This window comes from Hypanus sabinus, chromosome 5 (genome assembly GCF_030144855.1).
Source record: "Hypanus sabinus isolate sHypSab1 chromosome 5, sHypSab1.hap1, whole genome shotgun sequence".
Lineage (NCBI taxonomy): Eukaryota > Metazoa > Chordata > Chondrichthyes > Myliobatiformes > Dasyatidae > Hypanus > Hypanus sabinus.
The window spans coordinates 5,574,149-5,588,746 of NC_082710.1; the positions used below are offsets into that span (position 1 = coordinate 5,574,149).

The following is a 14,598-nucleotide window of genomic DNA, read 5'->3' on the forward strand; positions in this document are numbered from 1 at the left end:
CCACAGATCTAACCTTTAGCAGACGATGTACCTCCTGGTTCATTCACAGCTTTTGGTTTGGGAATGTACAGAGTCTTTGTAGGCACACACTGATCCACACAGGTTTTAATGTTGATAACAACTGCAGCACACTCATCCAGGTTCAAAGATGAATCCCTGAATACAGTCCTTAACAAGTATAAGACATTTAGACCTAGGAGCAGAATTAGGCCACTCAGCCCATTGAGTTTGCTCTGCCAATTCATCATGGCTGATCCATTTCACTCTCATCCCCAATCTCCTGTCTTCTTCCTGTATCTCTTCATGTCCTGACTAATCAAGAATTTATCAACCTCATGACTTGGCCTCTACAGCTGTCTGTGACAAGGAATTCCACAAATTCACCATCAGTTGGGTAAAGGAATTCCTCTTTATCTCCGTCCTAAATGGATGTCCTTCTATTTTGAGGCAGTGCCCTCTGGGTCCTAGACTACCTCACTAAAAGAAACATCTATCGAGGCCTATCAACATTTGATAGGTTTCAATGGAATCATAGAACATAGAAACATAGAAACATAGAAAACCTACAGCACCATACAGGCCCTTCGGCCCACAATGCTGTGCCGAACATGTACTTACTTTAGCAATTACCTAGGGTTACCCGTGGCCCTCTATTTTTCTAAGCTCCATGTACCTATCCAGGAGTCTCTTAAAAGACCCTATCGTTTCCACCTCCACCACCATTGCCAGCAGCCTATTCCATGCACTCACTACTCTCTGCATAAAAAATCTTACCCCGACATCTCCTTTATACCTACTTTCAAGCACCATAAAACTGAGCCCTTGCATGTTAGCTATTTCAGCCCTGGGGAAAAGCCTCTGACTATCCATGTGATCAATGCCTCTCATTAACTTGTACACCTCTATCAGGTCACCTTTATCCACCACCGCTCCAAGGAGAAAAGGCCGAGTTCACTCAACCTATTCTCATAAGGCATGCTCCCCAATCCAGGCAACATCCTTGTAAATCTCCTCTGCACCCTTTCTATAGTTTACACATCCTTCCTGTAGTGAGGTGACCAGAACTGAGCACAGTATTCCAAGTGGGGTCTGACCAGGGTCCTAAGTAGCTGCAATATTTCCTCTCAGCTCTTAAACTCAATCCCATGTTTGATGAAGGCCAATGCACTGTATACCTTCTTAACCACAGAGTCAACCTGTGCAGCTGTTTTGAGTGTCCTATGGACTCGGATCCCAAGATCCCTCTGTTCCTCCACACTGCCAAGAGTCTTACTATTAATACTATATTCTGCCATCATATTTGACCTACCAAAATGAACCACCTCAGACTTACCTGGGTTGAACTCCATCTGCCATTTCTCAGCCCAATTTTGCATCCTATCAATCTCCCGCTGTAACCTCTGACAACCCTCCACACTATCCACAACACCCCCAACCTTGTGTCATCAGCAAATTTACTAACCCATCCCTCCACTTCCTCATCCAGGTCATTTACAAAAATCACAAAGAGAATGGGTCCCAGAGCAGATCCCCGAGGCACACTACTGGTCTTCAACCTCCATGCAGAATATGACCCGTCTACAACCACTCTGCTTTCTGTAGGCAAGCCAGTTCTGGATCCACAAAGCAAGGTCCCCATGAATCCCATGCCTCCTTACTTTCTCAATAAGCCTTGCATGGGGTACCTTATCAAATGCCTTGCTGAAATCCATATACATTACATCTATAACTCTACCTTCATCAACATGTTTAGTCACAGCCTCAAAAAATTCAATCGGGCTCGTAAGTCAAGACCTGCTTTTGACAAAACCATGCAGACTATTCCTAATCAAATTATGCCTCTCCAAATGGTCTTTTGCATCAACTTACCAACCACTGAAGTAAGACTCACTGGTCTATAATTTCCTGGGCTACCTTTATTCCCTTTCTTGGATAAGGGAACAACATCTGCAACCCTCCAATCCTCAGGAACCTCTTCCGTCCTCATTGATGATGCAAAGATCATTGCCAGAGGCTCAGCAATCTCCTCCCTCGCCTCCCACAGTGGCCTGGGGTACATCCCGTCCAGTCCTGGAGACCTATCCAACTTGATGCTTTCCTAAAGCTCCAGCACATCCTCTTGCTTAATATCTAAATGCTCAAGCTTTTCAATCCACTGTAAGTCATCCCTACAATCGCCAAGATCCTTTTCTGGAATGATCTCTAATTCTTTGAAACCCCAGCGAGTTCAGGCCCAGAGCCATCAAATGCTCCTCATATGATAACCCTTTCATTCCCAGAGTCGTTCTCATGAACTTCCTCTGAATCTTCTCCAATGTCAACACATCCTTTCTTAGATAAGGGGCCCAAAGCTGCTCACAATACTCGAAATGATGTCTCACCAGTACTTTATAAAGTCTCAACGTTTCATCCTTGCTTTTAGATTCTAGTGCTCTGGAAATGAATGCTAACGTTGCATATGGCTTCCTCACCACCGACTCAACCAACAAGTTAACCTTCAGAGAACCCTACGTGAGGACTTCCAAGTTGCTTTTCATCTCAGATTTTTGAATTTTCTACCCATTTAAAAAACAGTCTTTGCTTTTATTTCTTCTATCAAGGTGCATGACCATACACTTCCCAACATTGTATTCCATTTGCCACTTCTTTTCCCTTTCCCCCAATCTGTCCAAGTGCTTCTGCAGACTCCCTGATTCCTCAAGACTACCTGCACCTCCAACTATCTCCATTTCACCTGCAAGCTTGGCCACAAAGCCATCAATTCCATCATCTGAATCATTGACATACAACATAAAAAGAAGCAGTCCCAACATCGACCCATGTGGAACACTGCTAGTCACTGGCAGGCAATCAGAAAAGGCTCCCTCCATTCATGCTCAGTCAGCCCATGCTCTATCCATGCCTTTCGGGTAATACTGTAGGCTCTTATCTTGCTAAGTAGCCTCTTGTGTGGCAGCTTGTCAAAGGCCTTCTGAAAATCCAAGTAAACAGCATCCACGGTTTCTACTTTGTCTATCCTATTTGCTATTCCCTCAAAGAATCACAGCAGATTTGTCAGGCCTTTTTTATCATGTGCCTCCAAGTACCTTGAAATCACATCCTTAACCATTGAATCCAGCATCTTCCCAACCACTGAAGTCAGGCTAACTAGCCTTTAATTTCCTTTCTTTTGCATTGCCTCCTTCACTCTTGAAGAGTGAAGTAACATTTGTAATTTTCCAGTCCTCTGAAACATGCCAGAATCTATTGATTCTTGAAAGACCATTACTAATGCCTCCACAATCTCTTCACCGGCTTCTTTCAGAACCCTGGTGTGTAATCCACCTGGCCTAGGTGACTTATCTACCCTCAGACCTTTCAGCTTCCCAAGCACCTCCTCTAGTGTAATAACAACTGCACTAATTCTGCCCCCGAAGCTCTTAAGTTTCTGGTATTTTGACAGAAAACTGTTGCAAAATATTTATTTAGTTTGTCCACCATTTCCAGTGGTCCAATAACTCCCCTCACCTCTCTTTTACTCTTTATACACATGAAAAACTTTTGGCACCCTCTTTGATATTGTTGGCTACCTTGCTTTCATATTTCACATTTCCCCTCTTTATGATATTTTTGTTGTCTTCTTTTGGCTTTTAAAAGCTTCCCAATTCTCTAACTTCACACTAATCTTTGCTCTATTATATGCCCTCTCTTTGGCTTTTATGTTGGTTTTGACTTCCCTTGTCAGCCGCAGTTGCATCATTCTGTCTTTGGAATATTTCTTTCTCATTGGAATGCATCTATCCAGAACCTTCCAAATTTCTCCCAGAAACTCAAACCATTCTTGCTCGGCTGTCATCCCTGCATCCCAGCAACCCATCAAAGTATATGTATGTCACTATATTCAACCCAGAGATTCATTTTCTTCTGGGTATTCACAGTAAATACAAGAAACACAATAGAATCAATGAAGACTACACCCAACAGGATGGACAAATCTCCAGTGTGCAAGAGGCAGCAAACTGTGTAAATACAAAAAAAAGAAAGAAAGGAAGGAAGAAAATAAATACATACATATATATACATAAATACATAAATGGATAGATGGATAGATGACAGGCAGACAGACAAACAGATACTTATGCTTTATACATTATTGTCACCAAACAATTGATACTAGAGCATACAATCATCACAGTGATATTTGTTTCTGCACTTTGCACTCCCTAAAGTACAAATCAAAGTAAATACAATAAAAATTTTAATTATAAATCATAACTAGAAAACTAGAAAAGAGAAAGTAAGGTAGTGCAAATCAGGTCCAGATATTTGGAAGGTACGGCCCAGAACCGGGTCAGGATTTGTTCAGCAGTCTTATCACAGCTGAAAAGAAGCTGTTCCCAAATCTGGCCGTACGAGTCTTCAAGCTCCTGAACCTTCTCCTGGAGAGAAGTGGGACAAAAAGTCTGTTGGCTGGGTGGGTCTTGTCCTTGATTATTCTGGCAGCACTGCTCCGACAGTGTGTGGCGTAAAGTGAGTCCAAGGATGGAAGATAGATAGATAGATAGATAGATAGATAAATAAATAGATAGCAAGAACCTAAGATGAAGAGTCCTTGAATATGAGTCCATTGGTTGTGAGAACAGCTCAGTGTTGGAGTGAGTGAAGCTGAGTGAAATTATTCCCTTTGATTCAAGAACCTGATGCTTGAGGAGTAATAACTGTTCCTGAATCTTCCAGATGGCAGCAGCAAGAACTAAGTATGGCCTGGATGGTGGGGTCCTTGATGATGGATGCTGCTTTCCTGTGTCAGCATTTCATGTAATGGTGTAATTGCTTGTGATGGACTGGGCTGTATCCACTATTTTTGTAAGGTTTTCTGTTCGAGGGTATTGGTGTTTCCATACCAAGAACTATAGTCAATGAATTGTTCCTAGTACTCCATTCATCCTAATAATGCATTATGACATTAATTCAATGAATAAGAACACAACACATTTTTCATGAATGCTGTAATTTATAGCTGAGATTTGGATCAAAATCCAATCTTTCTGAGAAAACATCTCTTACATGAATAAGTCCCGTAAGTAAGTTTAAAATATTAAACACCAATGCAATTTCTAATCAAACTTGTGGCTAATAAGCATAGTCATGACATCTGTGTTATTTCATCGCCATTATAGAATACAGAAAATTACAGCACGTACAGGCCTTTCAGCCCATGATGTTGTTATGACCTTTTAACCAAAGATCACTGTAATGCTTCACACTCACATAGCCATCCATTTCTTTATCTTCCATAAAACAAAGAGCAGAATGCAGCCATTCAACCCAGCAAGACTGCTCTGCCATTCCATCTTGGTTGATTTAGATTCACTGTCAACCCCATTCTTCTCCCTTCTCCCCATAACCTTAGATGCCCTAACTAATCAAGAACCTATTAACATCTGCTTTAAACACAGCCAATGAATTGTCCTCCATAGCCATCTGTGGCAATGAATTCTACAGATTCACCACACTCTGGCTTAAGAAATTTCTCTCCATCTCTGTTCTAAAGGGAGGGAAGTCCCTCTATTCTGAGGCAGCGCCCTCAGGTCTTAGAATCACACACTTTTGGAAACATCCTCCCCATGTTCACTCAGTCTAGGCCTTTCAACATTTGATAGGTTTTAATGAGATGCTCCCTCAGTCTTCTAAATTCCAGTTAGAGCCAGTAACCAACAAACATTTCATACACAAACCTTTTCATTCCAAATTTGCCTGTCTAAGAGTTTCCGAATCAGAATTAGGTCTAATATCACTGGCATGTGTCGTGAAATTCATTGATTTGAGGCAGCAGTATATTGCAATACATAACTGTAAAAAAACGATAAATTACAATCTGTATATCAAACTTAAATAAGTTGTGCAAAAAAGAGGAAAAGGAATATTGAGGGAGTGTTCATGGGTTCATTGTCCATTTAGAAATCTGATGGGTGAGGGGAAGAAGCAGTTCTTGAAACGCTGAGTGTGTGTCTTCAGGCTCCTGTATCTCCTCCTTGATGGTAGCAATGAGAAAAGAGCTTGTCCTGGGTGATAGGAATCCTTAACTTTTTGAGGCTTCACCTTTTGAAGGTGTGCTTACTGCTGCAGAGGTGAGTGTGCATGGTGGAGCAGTTTGGGGCCCTAAGGTCGGAGTAGAATGCATCAGTAACTGCAGATGGTACACACTAAAAGGATGTAACTGTACACATTGAATGGGAATGGATCAGTCAGGTGGTCTGAGGTTGATGACTGACCAGTCAAAAGTGCAAAGTAAAATTTATTATCAGATGCATACATGTCACCACATACAACCCCGAGATTCTTTTTCTGCAGGCATTCTTAGCAAATCTATAGAACAGTAACTGTAAACTGTAAACATCAGGGACTGTTAATTGTAAACAAACTGTGCAAATGCAGATATAAATAAATAACAATAAAATATGAGCATGAAATATCTATATAACAGAGTTCTTAAATGAATGCAGTTATCCCCTTTTGTCCATGAGCCTGATAGCAGAGGGGTAGTAACTGTTCTTGGATCTGGTGGTGTGAGTCCTGAGGCACCTGAACCTTCTACCTGATGGCAGCAGTGAGAAAAGAGCACGACCTGGGTGGTGAGGATCTTCGATGATGGATGATGCTTTTCTATGGCAACGTTTCATGTAGGTGTGCTCAATGGTTGGGAAGGTTTTACCCGTGATGTACTGGGCCAAATCCACTACCTTTTGCAGGACTTTCTGCTCAAAGACATTGGTTTTCCCATACCAGGCCATAAAGCAGCCAGTCAGCACACTTTCCACCACATATCTAAAGGTTTTCGATGACATGGCAAACCTCCACAGAATCTTGAGGAAATAGAGGTACTATCGTGCTTTCTTCACAATAATATTTATATGATAGGTCCAGTAAAGTTCGTCTGACATAGTAACACCCAGGAATTTAAATTTACTGACCCTCTCCACCTCTCATTCTCCAATGAGTAGTGGCTCATGGACCTTTGGTTTCCCTCTCCTGAGGTTTACAATCAGCTCTTTGGTCTTACTGACATTGAGAGAGAGGTTGTTGTTATTACACCATCAGCTGAAATTTTCAGCCTCCTTTCTGTATACTAATTCATCACCACCTTTGATACGGCCCTCTACAGTGGTGTCATCAGCAAACTTGTAGATGGTGTTGAAGCTGTACCTAGCAACAGAGTCACAGGTGTAGCAGGGAGCGAAGTATGCATCCACCAGGTGCTCCTGTGCTGATATTTTTGCCAATATCTGAGTGGGGTCTACAAGTGAGGAAATCCAGAACCCACAGTCAGGAGGTCTAAGGTTCTGGATGGATCAGTAAGGTGTTCTGAGGTGAGGAATTGAATTGACTTTATTTCTTACATCCTTCACATACAGGAGGAGTAAAAATCTTTATATTTGTAATAAATAGAGCAGAGCGGAGTAACAATGGTTCTAAATGGTGACTCCTTAGCTTACATGTTCAGAAACAGCTCTATTTCCATCTTTAATATCTCTGTTTTTCTCTTTCATGGTTCTTTTGAAGACCCTGACCTGGAGTTACATGCTGACTTTTGGGAATGGGAACCATCTTGGGGGTTTCATAACTGGCCGTTGTTCGGCACACCAAGGACTTGGCCTAAGAGTCCGGCTCGGATTTGGAAGCCCAAGATCTCGGGGCTCTGGAGACGGGTGGATTGAGGGCCGGTGTCACAGCAGGAGACCTGTGTGTCATGGGGAAAATCGCAACATCTACTGCTGTGTGCCCAGAGACCCAAGATCTTTGGAGACAGAACCTGAAAAAAAGCAACATAATGGACTTCTAACATCATAAACCAGTGAGTTGTTTGTTACATCTCCCTGCTCGCTGGGATAATGGGAGAGTAAGAGCCTGTGGTATGTTGAAGTCTTTGGGGTACTGTAAGTCTGTGTCTTTACTGTTGCTTTGCTCAAGCTTGAGTGCTCAGTGGCGGGTGCCGATGCTTTTTTTTGCTGGTGGGGGGAGGGGGATCGTTGCTCGCTGCCACATGGGGAAGAGCTGGGAGAGACTTCGGGGTTCTAACATTTGACTGTCATTCATTCTTTGGGACACTCCTCTGTTTTCGTGGATGGTTGCGAAGAAAAAGCATTTCAGGATGTATATTTTATACATGTCTTGGACATTAAATTAGACCTTTGAACCTTTGAAATCGTATTTACAGTAAGCTATACAACAGAACAGTCAATATAGCTTAGAAATACAATTGTGTCAGCATGAATTAATCAGTCTGATGGCCTGGTGAAAGAAGCTGTCCCGGAACCTGTTGGTTCTGGCTTTAATGCTGCCTTACTGTTTCCTGAATGGTAACAACTGGAACAGCTTGTGGTTGGGGTGATTCAGGTCCCCAATGATCCTTCAGGCCCTTTTTATGCACCTGTCGCTGTTGATATCCTGAATCATGGGAAGTTCACATCTACAGATGCGCTGGGCTGTCCGCACCACTCTCTGCAGAGTCCTGCGATTGAGGGAAGTACAGTTCCCATACCAGGCAGTGATGCAGCCAGTCAGGATGCTCTCAATTGTGCCCCTGTAGAAACTACTTAGGATTTGGGGGCCCATGCCAAACCTCTTCAACCATCTGAGGTGAAAGAGGTGCTGTTGTGCTTTTTTCACCACACAGCCTGTATGTACAGATCACACGAGATCCTCAGTGATGTGGATGCTGAGGAACTTAAAACTGTTCACCCTCTCAGCCCCAGATCCATTGATGTCAATAGGGGCTATCCTGCCTCCATTCCTCCTCTAGTCCGCAAATAGCTCCTTTGATTTTACACCATTGAGGGAGAGGTTGTTTTCTTGACACCACTGTGTTAGGTGATGACTTCTTCTCTGTAGGCTGCCTCATTATTACTTAGGATAAGGCCAATCAGTGTAGAATCATCTGAAAATTAATTAGCAGATTGGAGCTGTGGATGGCGACACAGTCATGAGTCTGAGAGTAAAGGAGGGGGCTTGGGACACAGCCCCAGCGGGCTCCTGTGCTGAGGGTCAGGGGGGCAAAGGTGAGGGATCTCACTCTTACCACCTACTGACGATCTGACAGGAAGTCCAGGATTGGATCCAGCTGCACAAGGCATGGTGAAGACCAAGGTCTCTGAGCTGGAGGGAATTATGGTGTTGAATGCTGAACTGTAATTAAAGAACAGCATTCTCACGTAAGTATCCCTTTTCTCCAGGCGTGTAAGAAAGGTGTGTAGAGCTGTGGCTATTGTGTCGTCTGCCAATTGTTTTTTTTTTAATAAGGTGCCAAACATGAGGTTGCTTAACATGGTAAAATACTATGGTATTACAGGAAACATATCAGCATGGATAGAGGAATGGCTGACAGGCAGGAGGCAGCAAGTGGGAAGAAAGGGGGTCTTTTCTGGTTGGCTGCCAGTGATTAGTGGTGCTTCCCAGGGGTCAGTATTGGGACCTGTACTTTTCACTTTGTTTGACAATGGTTTAGATAATGGAATTGAGAGCTTTGTGACAAAGTTTGTGGATGATTCGAAGGTAGTTTCAGGAACAGGTAGTGCTGAGGAAACAATGTGATTTGAGAAGGACTTAGACAAATTGGAAGAACAATTTAAAAAGTGGCAGATGGAATACAATGTTGGGAAATGTATTATAATGCATTTTGATGCATTTATTCCATCACCTTTCTTGAATAAAGGAACAACTTCTGCAACCCTCCAATCCTCCAGAACCTCTCCCATCCCCATTGATGATGCAAAGATCATCACCAGAGGCTCAGCAATCTCCTCCCTCGCCTCCCACTGTAGCCACATCTCATCTGGTCCCAGTGACTTACCCAACTTGATGCTTTCCAAAAGCTCCAGCACATCCTCTTTCTTAATATCTACATGCTCAAGCTTTACAGTCTGCTGAAAGTCATCACTACAATCACCAAGATCCTTTTCCATAGTGAATACTGAAGTAAAGTTTTCATTAAGTACCTCTGCTATTTCCTCTGGTTCCATACACACTTTACCACTGTCACACTTGATAGGTCCCATTCTTTCATGTCTTACCCTCTTGCTCTTCACATATTTGTAGAATGCCTTGGGGTTTTCTTTAATCTTGCCCATTAAGGCTTTCTTATGGTCCTTTCTGGCTCTCCTCATTTCCTTCTTAAGCTCCTTCCTGTTAGCCTTATAATCTTCTAGAGTTCTATCATTACCTAACTCTCTGAACCTTTTGTAAGCTTTTCTTTTCTTCTTGACTAGATTTATTACAGCCTTTGTACACCACGGTTAATGTACCCTACCATAACTTCCCTGTTTCATTGGAACGTACCTATACAGAACTCCACACAAATATCCCCTGAACATTTGCCACATTTCTTCTGTACTTTTCCCTGAGAACATCTCTTTCCAATTTAAGCTTCCAATTTCCTGCCTGATTGCCTCATAATTCCCCTTACTCCAATTAAACTCTTTTCTAACTTGTCTGTTCCTATCCCTCTCCAATGCTATTGTAAAGGAGATAGAATTATGATCACAATCTCCAAAATGCTCTCCCACTGAGAGATCTGACAACTGACCTGGTTTATTTCCCAATACCAAATCAAGTACAGCCTCTCCTCTTGTAGGCTTATCTACATATTGTGTCAAGAAACCTTCCTGAACACACCTATCAAACTCCACCCCATCTAAACCCCTCGCTCTAGGGAGATGCCAGTGGATATTTGAGAAATTAAAATTCTCATCATGACAACTCTGTTATCATTACACCTTTCCAGGATCTGTTTCCCTATCTGGTCCTTGATAGCCCTGTTACGATTGGACAGCCTATAAAAGACACCCAGTAAAGTTATTGACCCTGCCTGTTCCTAACCTCCACCCACAGAGACTCCGTAGACAATCCCTCCATGGCGTCCATCTTTTCTGCAGCTTTGACACTATTTCTGATCAACAGTGCCACGCCGCCACCTCTTTTACCTCCCCCCCTGTCCTCTCTAAAATGTCTAAAGCCTGGCACCCTTAGTAACCATTCCTGTCCCTGAGCCATCCAAGTCTCTGTAATGGCCACAACATCATATCTCCAAGTACTGATCCACGCTCTAAGCTCATCCACCTTGTTCACAAAACTCCTTGCGTTAAAATAGACACATCTCAAACCTTCAGTCTGAGTGCGTCCCTTCTTTATCACCTGCCTATCCTCCCTCTCGCACTGTCTACAAGCTTTCTCTATTTGTGAGCCAAACTCCTCTTCCCCAGTCTCTTCAGTTCAGTTCCCACTCCCCAACAATTCTAGTTTAAACTCTCCCCAGTAGCCTTAGCAAACCTCCCTGCCAGGATATTGGTCCCCCTGGGATTCAAGTGCAACCTGTACATTTTGCAAAGGTCACACCTGCCCTAAAAGAGGTCCCAATGATCCAGAAATCTGAATCCCTGTCCCCGCTCTAATCCCTCAGCCATGCATTTAACCTCCACCTCATTCTATTCCTATACTCACTGTCGCGTGGCACAGGCAGTAATCCCGAGATTACTACCTTTGTGGTCCTGCTTCTCAACTTCCTTCCTAACTCCCTGTAGTCTTTTTTCAGGACCTCTTCCCTTTTCCTACCTATGTCATTGGTACCAATATGTACCACGACCTCTGGCTGTTCTCCCTCCCACTGCAGGATATCTTGGACGCAATCTTTTACATCTGGGAGGCAAACTACCATCTGAGTTTCTTTCCTGCGTCCACAGAATCGCCTGTCTGGAGTCCCTTATCACTACTGCCTTCCTCTTCCTTCCCCTACCTCTCTGAACCACAGGGCCAGACTCTGTGCCGGAGGCACGACCATTGTTGCTTCCCCCAGGTAGGCTGTCCCCCCCCCCCACCCAACAGTAATCAAACAGGAGTACTTATTGTCAAGAGGTACAGCCACAGAGGTACTCTCTAGTACCTGACTCTTCCCCTTCACCCTCCTGACTGTGACCCACTTCTGACTGTGACCCACTTGTCTGTCTCTGGTGGCCCTGGTGTGACCAGCTGCCTATAACTCCTCTCTAACACCTCCTCGCTCTCCCTGACAAGATGAAGGTCATCGAGCTGCATCTCCTGTTCTCTAACTCGGACCCTTAAGAGCTGCAGCTCGACACACCTGGTGCAGATGTGGCCGTCCGGGAGTCTGGGAGACTCCAGGATTTCTCACATCTGACACCGAGCACAGAAAACTGGCCTCACAGACATACTACTTCCTTTCCGCAATTAGCACAGTTAAACCTACCCCACCTCGTCCCGTTACCACCTAAGCCTGTTGAGCCAAAGCCCTACCACTCCGATGCTGCCCACTGGATATGGCGGCCTTCTTTTAAAATTTTTCCCGCTCTACTGGCTGACATCACGCATCTGCATGGCCTTGCCTCTCCTTTACCCCAAGTAGCAAAACTGCTTTCACTCCAGAAATCCTTAACCATTTACCCGCAGCCTTCTTGCTCCGAATCAAAAACCGCTGAAGATTTCTTGCCTTTTTAAACCTTTCCTGCTCTACTGGCTGTTTGCTTTTAGTTGAAGTGCTTTGTAGCTGGTTTACAACATTGTGGGCCGGATAGTCTCCTATCCTAATTAAGCAGCATAGTATCCTAGCTATTTTCTTCATCAGTTTTTGATTTTTCAGATTTGTCCCGAATAAGTAGTTGCCCTGATTAAACAATGGCCCGATTAACCTGAATCCACTTCAGTAATTGTTAACACCTACACATGAATTTCAGCATTTAAATGAACCATGTTCTACTGAGAACACTGAGGAGTTCTGTACATTAAGGAATTGTAGCCGTTGTGAAATTCACAGGTTCTCCCTTTGGCTGAGGTCGATCAACACCCGGAGGCCGCAGGCATAAAATAAAGAAGAAAAGTAAGAGTGACATTCTGATAAATTCGTCCATGCAGCTGATGGTTTGAATTTGGAATGTACCAACCTTAGAAGCAGGTTCTGCTGATTGGTCAAGAGGAAATTAGATAAATATATGTGAAATATGTACAGGGCTACAAAGGAAGGAGTGATGGGTAAGGACAAGAGCGGCTTAGAGAAAGCTTTGGAGCAAATGTACCAACAAAATCCTTGAAAACCTTACAGAAGTAATGGACACAGCCCAGTCGATCATGGGTAAAGCCCTCCCCACATTAAGCACACTTACACAGAGTGCTGTCACGGGACAGCAGCATCCATCATCAAGGACCTCCACCACCAGGCCACCTTTCTTCTCGCTACTGCCATCAGGAAGCGGGTACAGTGCGCAAAAGAAGATAAACTGTCCAAATACAAAATAAATAATACTGAGAAGATGAGATGCACAGTAGAGTTTTTAAAACTGAGTCCATAGATTTTGTTCAGTGATCATTTTGGTGTTGAGTTGGGTGAAGTTATCCACACTGGTTTAGGAGCCTGATGGTTGAAGGGTAATAACTGTTCCTGAACTAGATTTAACTTGGTCATTAGTTATACGTAAAGAAAAACTGACACTTTAATGTGAACAATTGGAGAAAAATATATGGCTCCATAAAATCCACAGCAGTAAACATTGAAGAAAATAAAATCTATAAATGGAGCATTGTTGATCATTGGCTGTATTCCAGGCCATAATTTATTTTATTTTATCTGATTTAGAGATACAGCACAGAACAGTCCTCTCTACTTGCACACTTCACTGTTCCTGAATATCACTGTAAGTGATCTTATTGATTTAATTTGTTACAATGTCAAACCATGTAATACATGGGATCAGGGAGATACTCATTCTTCGCCAATTCATAAATATATCAGAATCAAAATCCAGTTTAATACCACTAGCATTTGTCGTGAAATCCATTGTTTTGTGACAGCAGTATAATGTAATTTATTATAATAAAAACGCTATAAATTTCATCAGTATATAAAAATTTAAATTTAAAAAGTAGAGCAAAGAGAGAGGAAAAAATTACTGTGGTAGTGTTCATGGGTTCATTGGCCATTCAGAAATCTGATGACGTTGAGGAAGAAGCTGTTCCTGAAACACTGAGTGTGTGTCTTCAGGCTCTGTAGCTCCTCTTTATGGTAGCAATGGGAAGAGGACATGTCCAGGTTGATTGGGTCCTTAATGTTGGATGCTGTGTTGAGGCACCAACTTTTGTTCACCAGTGTCCATGAATTTATTTATTTTATGAGATACAGCACAGTGCAGGCTCTTTTAGCACTTCAAACTGTGCCACACAGCAACCCCCAATTTAGCCCTAACTAAATCACAAGGCAATTTACAATGACCAATAACATACCCTTTTGTACGTCTTTGGACTGTGGGAGGAAACTGGAGCACCTGGAGGAAACCCACACATTCACAGTGTTGACATACCAAGTCATACAGACTCCTAATGAAATATAGCCTCTGTTATGCCTTCTTTATGTTGGGCCCTGGGTAGATCTTCAGAGATGTTGACAACCAGGAATTTGAAACTGATCACCCTTTCCACTGCTGATCCCTCAATATATTTAGAAAGGACAATTTCCAATCACTCAAAAGAATATAAAATCGCAATGGATTATGCTGTAGAATAATGGAATGTTGTAAAAATATCATTTGTTTGTGACTTTCAGTTTTTTGGGGATATTTT

At 42.9% G+C, this 14,598-nt stretch overlaps 1 long non-coding RNA gene across 1 annotated transcript in view; it reads right to left on the reverse strand.

The window, feature by feature from the left end:
* Window positions 1–5,153: 5,153 nt before the first annotated feature.
* The window catches only part of LOC132393900 (uncharacterized), a 39,333-nt gene continuing 29,888 nt past the window's right edge, over window positions 5,154–14,598 (reverse strand). The window contains exons 4-5 of the long non-coding RNA XR_009512096.1: window positions 13,149–13,262; window positions 5,154–6,141 (exon numbers count right to left, since the gene is read on the reverse strand). This is a non-coding gene — a long non-coding RNA (uncharacterized LOC132393900). The remainder of the gene's footprint in view (window positions 6,142–13,148; window positions 13,263–14,598) is intronic.